The sequence below is a fragment of the Geospiza fortis genome, unplaced genomic scaffold (assembly GCF_000277835.1).
Source record: "Geospiza fortis unplaced genomic scaffold, GeoFor_1.0 scaffold330, whole genome shotgun sequence".
In the NCBI taxonomy this organism is placed as follows: domain Eukaryota; kingdom Metazoa; phylum Chordata; class Aves; order Passeriformes; family Thraupidae; genus Geospiza; species Geospiza fortis.
The window spans coordinates 631,491-644,809 of record NW_005054400.1 but is presented as its reverse complement, the minus strand read 5'-3'; the positions used below and the strand labels follow the sequence as shown (position 1 = coordinate 644,809).

At 47.9% G+C, this 13,319-nt stretch overlaps 1 long non-coding RNA gene across 1 annotated transcript in view; it reads right to left on the bottom strand.

Annotated features, from left to right (window-relative positions):
* Nucleotides 1-212: 212 nt before the first annotated feature.
* Nucleotides 213-13,319, bottom strand: part of LOC115948452 — a 39,562-nt gene continuing 26,455 nt past the window's right edge. Inside the window, exon 3 of the long non-coding RNA XR_004082283.1 lies at nucleotides 213-1,735. This is a non-coding gene — a long non-coding RNA (uncharacterized LOC115948452). The remainder of the gene's footprint in view (nucleotides 1,736-13,319) is intronic.

Below are 13,319 nucleotides of genomic sequence, written 5' to 3'. Positions count from 1 at the left end.
CTGCCAGATGCTAAGAATTTTCAGTTGTTCAGAGCCTGTGCTGCATTTTGAGACACCTAAAGGTGAAGGGCTGGAAATCTGGTTTTCTGTCCCCAGAGCGATCTTGTTTCACTGTCATTCAGCATTATCTTTGTACACAGCACAAAGAACTTTCTAAAGCTACTTTGACACCTGATTTGTCTCCAGCTGAAGACAACAACCTCAATTTTAATCCTTCTGGTGTTCTGTAGAAAACTGTGCTCTGAGTTAATATAAAAGACAATATTCAGTAGCATCTATTTCCACAAATTAATTTAGACTTTAGATTCAAATAGTTGCTAGTGGAAGCTGCCCATGCAGATTTCAATACAGTTATTTCCAAATCATCAACAATGTCTTAACTGCTGTACACAGTGTTTTATCAACAGACACAAAGTTAACTTTGCTTGCGTAAAAAGAGGTGGAAAATTAGAAGTTTGCTCCCCCTCTTTTGAATGCCGACAGCAAAAATATCCACTAAATACCAAATATTACCTATTAATGATAGATTGGAGGAGAGAGTTTTGACAGAAGTGAAGAGTACACATATACAGCATAGATTTACCCACCTTTCAAACAACTTAAAGTCTGCATTACTGTGTTCAGCTCTTTCAGGTTTACCTGTCAGATTTTTTTCCCCTCGTGTTTTCCATTTTTTTGACAAGATCCTCCAAAAGAGTTGCTGTTATTCCGGTACAGGTTTGACGTGGACATAAACTTTTTTTCCAAGAAGCCTGAGCTGCTGTTAGCAGCTCTTGAAGAGCTCCAAGTCCGACGTGGGTTTAATTTGTGGTGAGTGCCATGGCAGAAACGTCTAACAATATAAGTCTGTTGGACACGTCGTCTGGGCTGTCACGTTCAATTTGCACATGACCTCCTGGCCAAAAAATGGGAAAGAAGTGGTAGAATGTGGGACTGAAAGCTTATATTATTGCTTTGACAGCTTCACTCATCTAGAAGTAATGCAAAATGCAATTTATATTTATACTCTCTGACCTTCTGTACAGAAAGTGAAACTATCTAATGATGGGCCATGGTAGCAGAGAAAGAAACAGATCTCAATACAGCTGGAATTTGTCTACATTTTTTTTTTTTTGCTTTTCAACCATTCAATTACAGTCAAAAGATAAATGAAACATGAAGAGTGCCTTGGTTAGGTAGTGACACAATTATTTTATAGTGAGTAGGTTCTGGCTCTGAGCCTTGGCAAAGGTTGCCATGCACACCTTGTTTCACTAGATACAGACAATCTGCCTGCTCCCACCAGACAAATCCCCTCTGCTTGGAGGTGGGTCCTTCTGCCCATCACAGGAGGAGAAGAAAGACACCTCAGTACCGCTGTTCCCCTGCATTTCAATCTCCTCCAGAAAGGCTGATGCTCTAATCCTATTAACCACGACAAACGGGGCATGAGGCATTTCTGTGGAAAACAGGCAGAGAGGAAGAATCTGCCACGTTCTTCTCATCTGAGGAGCAGCACACGGGTTTGTGTCCTCCCAGGGAAAAGAAATAAATGCAGCAGCCTTGGATTCTGACAGTAAGCGCCAGGTGACACCTGAGGATGCTTAACAAAACATCCCAGAGCTGGTACTGTGCTGCCACAGCTCAGCGTCCTTCAGAGGGCTTCACTGCAGCCACCACTGCTCAGAGTTTGGCTCCAAAATTCAGCCTCCAGCTGCATCTGTTTCTGTCTTCTCATCCAAAGGAGACACAGGATCTGAAGGAAAAGTTATTTGCAGGGATGAGTATTAAGAGGAGATAAACACAGAAAATACAAAGTGTGGGGTTTATGCATCTCGGGGTGTTTTGGACAATGACATCAGTTTGAACTCATCTCTTCACTCCATTGATCCATCCTGCTTTAAACAGGAGTCCATCCAAAGCCCACTGACCTCAGCAGTGAGACTTTCATAAATGGTTGGAGGCTGTGAAACAGTTTTAGAAATTAGGTGTTCATATAAACCAATCGTTTGTTTTCTGTCGTAATTGTTTTCTTGTGGTTTGCCATGTTTTTCTTTTGTACATTGAATTAATAAAAATCACTGGATGAAGATTTCAACTGGTATCCAACTTTCTCCATGGAATTTTTAAAAAAAATATACGTGCTGACAATAATAAACCATTAAACTGATGGTCACTATACAGTTTATATGTCAGAAAAGAATAAAGATGCAGAAACAAAGGCTATGAGAATGTCATGATTCACAATTAAATACAATAAGATGAGATAACTAAGACAAAATAGTTCAATGATGAGTGGTTGGGTGAAGATTAACATGCAATTTATCTTTCTTTGGGTTTGTTTCTCAGTGAGAAAGAGCAGTTTGTCCAAACTATTAGTTATCCTACAGGTTAAAAAATTCTTACTTCTGCACCTTTGGGAGCAGAATACGATTATTAAATTGTTAGGATATTTGATTTGTGGAGCTTCTTCCCCTGGTCCCTGCTGGCTGGTGCACTCTCCTGGCTTTCCAGGGTGTAATGTTTCAGCCCATGGGTTTGAACCTTGGCCACACATGAGGACTGGGAGCCCTGGGGTGACTCCCTGGGGGCGAGGGCAGCTCTGAGGATGACCACGGCCGTGTGAGGGGCACTTTGCAGCACGAACCTCACTGTTGGTGCACATTGTTAAATCAATACCCACCTCCCCAGGGCTCCCCCAGCCACAGAGCAGCCCCACCAGGGGGATCTAACCAGGGGATCTGCTTCCTTTTCGTTCTTTTTTTTTCCCAAATGGACAGCTAGAATAAAAAAAATGAGTTAAAACAATCAAAAAACTCCCCCAATACACCTCCAGAGGTCCAAAAACTTCTCTAGGTCTGACTCCTGCTGGTGCCAGCGCAGGCTTTGCCCTTGGCAGAAGGAGGAGAGGGATGAGGCCCCTGGTTTGGGTGGGAGGGAGAGGAACGCCCCCAGGAAATTGCAAGGTTGCTTTTGCAACCTCCTGCCCGGCAGCTGGTACAGCGAGCAGCGCCTCCCCTCCTCACACACTGCACAGATCTTTTCCAGCTGAGTCACTAAATCAGGAAAAAATGGAGCAGTTGAGCTGGCATTTTAGAGGACTGATTTGGAGGGGGGTGGGAGGAAGAAATCCCCCTCCTTTGTCTGTAGCGTTTTTATTTTTTCTTTTCCCACCAAGCTGCTGGAGTGAAGCAGTTAATAGTGATTTTTTTTTTCCATCATTTTTAATCCACAACCCTGCCCTGTACCTGCCCTTATAATCCCCTAGCATGTGCTGGTGACATCACATGGCCATCAGCTCCCAGCTCCATCCCTGTGACTGTCATTAACTGTTGCAAGCAAATGAAAAATGACTGGGAGACTCGGTGGCTCCCACCAGTGACCTTGGGTATTATTAGAATGACCTCGCTTTGGCTGGACCATAAAAAAAAAAAGAAAAACCTTTCTTGATATCATCACTGGGGCTGACTGAGGCTGTTTGCAGCGAGGAGCAGGGAAAGGAGTGGTGAAAGCCATTAAAGAAGGCAAAGTAAATGTTATGCAAAGATGCAGTGGCCATAAATACTTGATCAGAGGCACAGCCCCAGCAGCAGCCCCACAGCCTGACCCCGTGCCAGGACACGCTGGGCTGTGCTGGGGTTACAGAGCACCTTGCTGGGAGTATTTTTTAACCAATCTCCTCTTTGTGATTTGTTTGCTTGGGCATGAAAGGAAAATGAATCACGTGTAACCACTTAAGGGCTTATTGGCCTCTCACACCTTATATTCTGACATGCTTTTCTGGTCCTACACACAACTCTGTGAGCAGAGGAGGGGGCAGACTGGGCAGGATGGACATCTTTTTGTGCAGTGCAGCACAAGGAAAATATGTCTTTATGTCTCTATGCAGATACATCTCTTCTCTGTGCAAACACGTGTGTGCAGTGCAGGTTTATTAATGTACATATGTGTGTAAGCATAAATACACAGCACATAGATATTCATGTTAATGGTCATGCATTATTCTCAATGCACAGGCATGTGGACATAAAAGGAACAAATATTCATTGCATGTGTCTGATGTTGCCTTCTATATAATAGTATAAATATATGTGTATATATATATATATGTATAATATAGTGGTCATGCTTCTTCCATGTACTCTGGAGATGCTAGCAGTAAAAAATAAAGTAAAATAAGAGTAAGAATTAAAAAGAATAACAATGACAATGAGAATAAGAATAATTCACATGTCTGGGCTGGGCCATGAGGATGTTCTGGTGTTTAGTGCCCTCCCTGGCAGGGACCTGCAGGCTCCCCCAGGGCAGGGGTTGCCCAGGAGCCCCAGTTCTGATCCCAGTGCGGTGCTGGGTGACCACGCCAGGCTGCAATGTTCTACCCGGGAGGGCAGGCTGGGGACCGGCTGCCCTCGGGGTGCCTCGCTGTGAAATAGTTAAAGCCCCGGGGGCACACAGGAGCGATCCTCCCGCCGCTGTCCTGCCCGGCTCCTCCGCTGTCAGCTGGAAATGGATCTGATGCCCTCTGGGCTGTAACTCCCGACGAAAAGGGCATTTTATTACAGGTTCTGACAAGTTGCAGAGACTGGGAGAACTCAATAAGAAGACACAGCGAATCAAGGGGCAGGAGGGGGGATGCTGCAGATGTTTGGCAGGCAGGAGGAAGAAGGGTTCAGACGGGAGGTGTGAGCAGGGACATTGATGTAGGGTGTGAGCAGGGACATTGATGTAGGGTGTGAGCAGGGACACATGTAGGGTGTGAGCAGGGACACTGATGTAGGGTGTGAGCAGGGACACACATGCAGGGTGTGAGCAGGGACACACATGCAGGGTGTGAGCAGGGACACACACGTAGGGTGTGAGCAGGGTTGCTGATGCCGGGTGTGAGCAGAGCCGCTGGTGCCGGGGGATGCCGATGCTGCCGGCGGGAGCGCAGCGCATCCTCCCCGGGCAGAGCTCCCCGGAGCGGGGCGGGGGCTCCCGACAGAGCCCCGCTACCAGCGGCAGCTCCTCATCGGGGAGCAAGGAGCAGAGATCACCAAACCTCCTTTTTCCCCCCTGTTAAATCTGCGATTTCTGCGTCTAAGAGAGCTCCTGTCCCCTTCGCGCCGCGCAGGACGCGCTGTGTGCGACTGAGGAGGGAGGGATGGGCTGCAGGTGGCTTCCCCACCTCATCCCTCCGTCCCTCTCCTGTTTTGGGCCAGGAGGGCGCCTGTGCCAGGCTGCAGGGGGGTGGCATCGCCCCGCGGAGCTCCGCCGGGCCGCGCTCACCCCCCGGCTCTCGCACCCCGCTCCTCGGACCTGTCACGTACCCAGAAGGATGCCAAGGACTTTATGGAGTCTGTCAAGCACTCAGTACTTCTGTCTTTAGTGGCATCCTCATAGACAAACTTCGCAGGTGTTAAAAAAATATGCCGGGAAATAATACTACTAATACTAATAAAAAAAAAAGCCTCAACGAGCTTAACAGCTGCTCAGGGACACTGCAAACCATCTGATTTTGCAGGATAGGGCTACCATCCTAATTCTCCCTGGCAGCTTTTCAAGTGCGTTTCATCGCTGGTTGCCAATGGAGGATGGCTCTGTCTCTCCCTTCGAGCCCTGCCGGGTGTTTCTGGGAGCGGCTTGGCACCGGAAAAATCAACTTGTTTCAGACTGTGAATTGAAGAGTACCAGCCGGGGTAATGCGGTGCCTTATGGCAGGTGAGCGCTGCGCGGGGAGCTCCTCACCCTCCTCGGGGCAGGGAGGGAGAAACGCGACAATCGCAGGCAGTTTGGGGACATTCGTGTGCTTTAAGAGCCCAAGGGTGACCTCTGTGCCAGCCTGCCCCCCCTGTGCAAGACACGAGGCACACAGGGTGGGCAGGAGGCAGGAATCACAGCACGGAGCTCCTGCGCATCCCTTCCCAAAGGATGCTCCCCTCCAGCCGGCCGGGGGACTGTCAGCTCGCTATTTCCCTTTGGCTCATGGGTCTGCTTTCGGGTTTATATTTATTTTCGAAGTGTTGAAGCCCCAGTAACACAAAGGGTTTTCTCGGAAGGAAAAACAAACCCCAACGAAATCCCAGAGCAATCTTCACCGCGGAGCAGAGCTGCCTGTTTCTGGGAATGATGCTTGCAGAAAGGGTGAAAGTCATGAGCCTCTAACCAAAAATGTAACAAACCCTGGCCAGTATCACAAGGGCAATCTTCCCATGGGCCTCAGGGTTTGCTGTTATCCTTGCTTACACTGATAAGTCCTTTTTCTAAATCCTCCGAAGTTGCTTGCTCTTCCCTTTCATGTATAAAGTTACCAAAATCTGACAGATAAGACAGATTTACTGTTTCTGGATAAGACTTATGGCCACACATAAGAGACCACACTGCAAAAGATCAGTTAAAATGTGTTGCTGCTTCAATGAAAGACTGTTGAAAAAACCCCTATTTTTACTTTAAACGATAGCATGAGGAAAATAATAATATAGTAAAAGGGGAAAGGAGGCAGGTCCCAGAAGAATAAAGACATTTTCTGCTCCGCTGTCACTCGTGTTTTCACCTGTATGTGCGCTTTCCAGGGCAGGCAGTGTGGCTCAGGGAACTGCTTTTCTTCTCCTTTTCTTCTGCTTGATTTGAAAATGCAGCTGACACCTTCACAGGTACATGGCATTATCGGCACTCACACTCGGGGAAAGGGCTGGGGAATGCGGTGGAAGGATGTGTCAAGGATGAGGCAGGAAAGTGCAAATTTAGAAAATCTTGGAAGTTTTTCTCAAAGCCGTCTGAAAAGATAAATTAGCGGGGATTCCTCGGATTATTACATATACATTTTGAACTCTTTTTGGAGACCTTTATCATTTAAGGAATGGTGAACAATTTCCTAAGAGGGAACTATTTGTTTCTTTCCCTTCAGTGACAGGTTTTTGCCTACATTTGTTGTTTTGTGGCACTGGGAGAAGAGAGCCCAAACCAAACTTCCTCACCTCACTGCTAAATCTCAGCCTTCCTTTGGTTATCCAAAACTGTTCGAATTTGAGCCAGCGAGTCCCAAAAGTTTTACACAGCTGAGTAGAGAAATATCCCACCCAAGAATGCATTAGCACTCAGGGAGACAAATCGCAGCACAGTGGATAAAATAAAAATTAAAGAAAATAAAATACGGGCTCCTGCCGAGGTTTATTTTTGATTTACCTGCTTTACACTTAAAAAAAATAACTTTAGTAGTAAAAGAATGGAAGGGATGAGTAACAGCTTTAAAGGCAAATAGGAGAGGAGGATGGGGGATCCAAGGAAGAGCAGAAGAAGGCAGGAGTGCTGGAAACCAAGAGCTGCTGTGCTCAGTCCCTGAGACGTGGGCGAGCAGACCCAGCCCCGGAGCAGGAATTGCCAGAGGCTGAGGGGGCATCGCCTTTCCCCGGGTCCCCCCAGCCCTCGGATAATAAACTCAAGTGTCTGCCTGTCTCAGCCCTGCCCATCTTCTTTAGCCAACTTGACAAAGTGGAAGAAATATGACATGTGAATTATTAAAGAGGAGGCAGTTGACTCCTAACCTCTGTTGCTTTTTCTCAGAACCCATTACCTGAGAATTTATCTTGCAGGAATTACAGTGTCTGAAAGCTTCGGGAGGAACGGCGAGGAGGGAGGGGGGCATTTGAATAAGAGTTTTGAAGAAATACCGCTGAAAAGCACCGGGTTTCACCTTAGCATTTGCGCCACTCAAGAGGTGGATAACGTGTAAGAGAAAACAAGCCATTCCTCCTCAGAAGTGGATCAGGTCGCCACAGGGAGCCAGGGAATAAAATCCGAACTGAATTTAAAACGGCTATCGCCACTTAAATACTTTTAAAAAGCAGAAAGGGGGAAATGGAGAGCTTTTTTCGCGCTTAAAGTTCGTCCTTTAGCCCCCGTTCTTAAAGTTAACGAGGGCTCTTGATAACTAATGTCCCCACCGGCCCCGGGTGAAGAGGGGCTCTGCAGTGTGTCCTGCTCATCCCTGGCACCCAGAGACGGGATTGAGTTCCCTGCCAGGGATGCAGAGCCCGGAATCTCGGGGGGAAAAGCGCGAATTCTGGGTACAGACTCCAAAGTTTAGAGGTTCTGCCAGAACCTTCCCCACAAAAGTTTGACAGTGCGATGGAGCTGGTGGGTGACTCTCAGGCCGAGCAAAGTGTTGGCTGATTTTTTTTTTTCTCCAGGAATTCGTAGCAGAGGGACAGATCGAATGGCATGGACATTTATTTTCCTTTTTTAAAATTTTTTGTCTACCCCCCCCCCCCCCCCTAAAAAAATATATTTAGGAAGGGGGAAAAACCACTTTGGGAGAGAAGAAGACGAGGGTGATTTTTCCAGTCCTTTGGGCATAGATTTGTATCTAGCACTGCCAAGCCTAAGGTAATAATTGAATCTCTCCCAAATCTTGGTGATAGAGCAGTCAGAAATGACTCCATCTGACAGCAGAGCCATGAGGCAAGTGATGGATACTATTGTCCAAGCCTGACCCTCCATTAACACCACCTATCAGCATCTGTATTCTGTCACCAATTCCCATGCCGGAGCCAAGAGGGGTGACTCTAATATTCTGAGCACATTGAAGGCTTCCATGCTGAGTTCAACCCTGCATCAACTAAATGGGTGGAGAGGATGACCTAAACCTTGCTCTCTCTATCTCCACTCGCCTTATTACCCCACTCCAATCCCATTGTTTTGCAGGTGCCTGCAATTTGCTCCTTATCTCCTCACTGTTTATGAGGGCTCCTTTTTATTAATACAAAGGGAGAAATGTTATTAATATTAATTAACAAAATAAAAAATGAAGCCGTTTTGGGAATCCACCAAATGAATAATCTCATCCCCTAATTGGAGATGAAGTGGTGGTGGGGGGGAGGAGGTGTAAGAGAAACAGATGACCTACTGGGTGACAGGCACAGGTTGGAAGGGTGACATTTTATTGTAAGCCTCCCTATGAAAGGAAGAAAAGGAAAGGACCAGTCAATTTAATGCAGGGACCAAGAGTGCAAGAGTGTTGCTAAGAGACAGAGATGCTGCTAAAGTTCTGTGAGAAGCTGTACCCTGACCTTATGCAAATGGAGGCTTCCAACTCTTTGTGGAAAGGCTGCAAATTCCACCCACTGTGTCACCAATACCTGGCATCGAGCCTTTTATTCAAATGTTCTCTAAAAACACACACGCAGAGGATGTGACAAAGCATGACACATTTAGGGCTGGAAGGGGGGGACGCGAAGGGGGGCAGCGGCGGGGGGGAAGGACGGATCTCATGGTGGAAATGTCACCCATCCATACCTCCCGGAGCCTGTCATCTCCCCGAGCTGAGAGACGAACCTAAGGATTCCTAAATTACCTTAATCCACATCTATTAGGAGTCATAAATAGCATCTACTCCTCGTGCGTGGGAGAAGCTTTGGGAAAACAGAGGAGCCACCACGATCTGCTGGCTAACAGCTCTCTGTCCCTACATCTGCAGCACCCACAGCTGCCCAGGGAGCTCCTTCTGCGTGTGATTGCATCCCACGGTCAAAATCAGCCAGAGAAAACCCCTGGGCACCCTGTAACCAGGGCCCAGAGCTATGGGGAAACATTAAATCTGGGGGAGCAGGGAGGTGGGAACACTCCCAGTTCAAACACAACCTTCACCGAGGATTCAAGGTGGAGTAAGTTACTCTAGAGCTGGTTTTTTCTCACTGCAATCAGCAGAGAGTAAATACCCGGGTAAATCAATACAGATCCCCACCTGACGGAAAACATGGTTGGTTTTTTCTTTTTTCTTTTTTTTTTTTTTTTTTTTTTTTTTTTTTTTTTTTTTTTTTTTCTTTTTTAATCGAATCTGAGTTCCAGACAGGCATCAGATTAATTGAAGAGTTATCTCGGGGGAAAAAAAAAAATCTCAACACCCAGTTATAGCAACTTTCTTCCTAGTATATTAAACACCTGTGGATGCTGCACACGGGGCTCCCCAAAGCCCTCAGACTTTTCTCTCCCGCCACCTTCCTCACACACCAATGGCAAATTTATATTTTGCTACGAACGTTCAGGTTTGCGATGCAGGGAAAGGAAGGGCTGCTTGTGCTCCGACTGATAAATAAAAGTAATAAAAAGGAGCAGAATGACCTGGGCATCTCCCTGGAATGGCAGAGAGATAAAGTGCTCCAGGACAGGCTCGTCCTGCCGGGCTGAGCTTGCGGTGCTTAAATTCGATACCCCTCTGTTTTCCACGCGATCTGGAAATTATCGGTTTACTTTCATTTCAGTTGATCCTCGGGGCACTTTTGGGACTCCGGCGGCCAATTTTCCTTTCACAGGAGATAGGATTTCTCTGTCCGCCCTGAGCAGCAACTGAAAAGTGACTCAGCTGCTGTCTACAAAGTAAGGTGATGCCTGATTACTCATCTTTGAGACACTCAAGGTTTGCTTGGACTTCAAACCGTCTCGGAAAGTAGAGCTGGGAGAAGCAGCCAAAAAACTTAAAACCCCTCTGTCACCATGGGATCCACCGGATTCTCCTCGGCCCCATCCCTCGTTGGGGGAAAGCTGCTTTGGGCCTCTCGTGTCCTCAGGATGCCCCAAAGCAGATGGAAAACGTGACCCTTCGCGAGAGAATGACCCAGCCCCGTGGGTGGAGGTGGCACTGAGAGGGCCACGCTGCCTCCTGCGGTGCCACCCGGGCTCCGGGGCAATTCCCGGGGCAGGGATGGGGGCTCCGGGTCCCCTCTGTGCCAGGTGGACACAGTAAATGAAGTTACCCGTGCAAATTGCCCCGTATCTACATATAGATACATATATATAATTTTTTTAATAATAAGAATTTTCATAATGTGCACAATACTATTAATATTTCATATTAGCAGTGCGTGCATGGTGAACTTTGTAATGGGAAATTCAATCGCCGCTGTAAATATTAATAGAATATGAAATGAAGCCGCAGCTTCCGTGTAGCACTGACAGTAAAACGGAGTGAACATGTGGTGGCCCTGGGGCAAGATAGGCCTTTCCTCTTGTCTCTCTCGCTTTATTACATTAGCCCGAGCCTCTCCTTACAGTCCTGGGCTCAGAAGCTGAAGTTCACAGGTCAGCCATGACAAATGTCCCCACGTCTAGCCAAACAAGACCCCCTGGCCTTGCCATTACATTTGCCCAACAAGCCCCTGGAGAGTGCTTAAGGGTGGCAGGCGCAGGTAAAGAGCTTTTTAGCGCAACTTCCCAAAAGCATCCGAGGCGCAGAGCCGCTCCTTGGGGCTGGCTGCGGGCACCCTGCCACCCGCCCCGGCTCCGGGCACAGCCTTTTGCCATGACCGCGGCCAGCCTGGGCTCCTGTCCCATCCCGAGTTGGGAATTCCCGCTGATTTCCCCCGCTCCGAGGAGCCCCGGAGGAACCCGCGAGGTTCGGGGCATCCCCGCGATGCCCACGGCGGCCCTGGGGCTCTCCAGGGGCGGAGGAGAGCACCGGCAATCAAACGCCTTCTTGGCTTCTCAGCCCCGTATTTTTTTTGGCTGACATCAGCCCCGGACCGGCAGCCTGCAGGGCTTTTGGGGTTTTCCCAGTCTTTCCCCCTGTTTCCAGGATTTTCTTGTATAAACATCATTTCCAGCCGCTTTCTTTTTACAGCGGGCATTAATCTCCATTTGTTAGGGGAAACCTTGTCAGAATTTCCTCCCGCTTTTCCCCACGGAGGTTTGGGCTGCCCGGTGATTTATGCCGTGTCTCCCCGGGGCTCGGCGCTGACTTTTCCCGTGCCTTGAGGAGCTGCAGGTGGGAGGAGAGGGGCTGGAAACCCGCGCTCCCCCAAAACCTGCGGGGCTCTGCAGCCCGGCAGCACCGGGGCCTGTCGGGGAGGGGGGTACAGCTGGGGAAGTGGGACAAGGCACCGGGAAGGGGAATTCTAAAGGGACACTTCAGTGAGTGGAAAGCGGGAAGTTAACAAATGGGCGATAATCCCAAAGCGTACTCGAACGACAGCTCTTTTCATCTCGGTGGGCAAAACTTCTCACCTGAGAGAGGGGAAACACATTGCACCCCCAGAGTTCCATTCCTCCCTATATTAAAAAAAAAAAAAATCCATCCCAAACCCCTATGATCAGCCCCTACCAAAACCTTTTATTTCAATAAATACCCGGGACTATTGATTCCTTTTTAGAAAATACTAGTATTTTACTATTTATCCGACAATTTCTCAAAAAAATCCAAGCAGCTGCACGTCTGCCGCTTCTCCAGCCGCTCCCGCTGTCCGGCAGCTGCGGGAGATGCTGAGCTGGGAGGGAAGAACCCCCGGTCGCTTCCTCCTTGGAGCGGCTCGTCCCTAATTGCATGCCAAGAAGAAACAGTTCTCGGGAGCCTTTTAGCCAGCCGGCTTGTGAAATCATGAATGAAAAGGAAATAAACCCTAATGCGCAGCCAGGAACCGACTCTGGCCACTTCTACATTGACTTATTCTTTTAACAGCTTCTGTATTTTTCCAGCATCGTGGCTCACGTACTTTGTACAGTGTCTGTGGCTTCATTAAAAGCTTTCTATTATATCCCCCAGGAAAATGCAACTGTCACCTCTCCGTGCCTTTTAAGAAGAGTTGCACTTTCAAAGAATATTTTTCTCCCCTTTTACTAAAAGAAACAGCACTGAATTCAGGTTTTGTAAGTGTTAAATAACTTTCCCAGCGTGTATTAAAGGAAGATTGTATTTTATCAACAGCTGATTGATGCGGCCATGTGATCCTCTCGGTTTGTCTATAGTATCATATTTATTTAACCTGCTGGGGGACTGTGTTCAGGGGCCGCTTGCTCCCGCTGGCAAGAGCACACACATTACACACTACCCCAGGTATTCTGATTGATTGTTCCCACCCCACAGCCTTTGGATCATAATTTAACACAGCAGGTCCTACAGCACAGAGGAGGTTTTCGTGCAATGCAGTGAGGGGTTTCTCTGAGCTAGCACCGCACAGCTACCAGGCTTTTCTGAACTAAAAATTTGATGTACGGGGAGAGGTGGAGGAGCGCTTGCAGAATCGTGATGCGAGCGGTGGCACACGCAAACGCCTTTAGCCTCTACATTTAATCCAAGCCCTTCATTTTTAACAAGTTCTTCCTGCAAATGAGCATTTCCTGGGACTTTCGGAGCACCCGGGCGCAGCACCATCACGCACGTCAAACGCTCCATAGCGGCAGTCGGTCAGTTATATTCAAGCATATTTAAAATGCGGAGAGAGTCAGACGTCAGTTTTCTCCTCACTTTCCTCAAATGAAACAGTTCAGAAAGTCTTTTGGCTGCCAGCTGCTGTTTGGCCCCAGAGAGGAGATAAAAACAAAATTCCCATCAAACCCCCCCCCACCAAAAAAAAACCCCAAACCCCTCAACC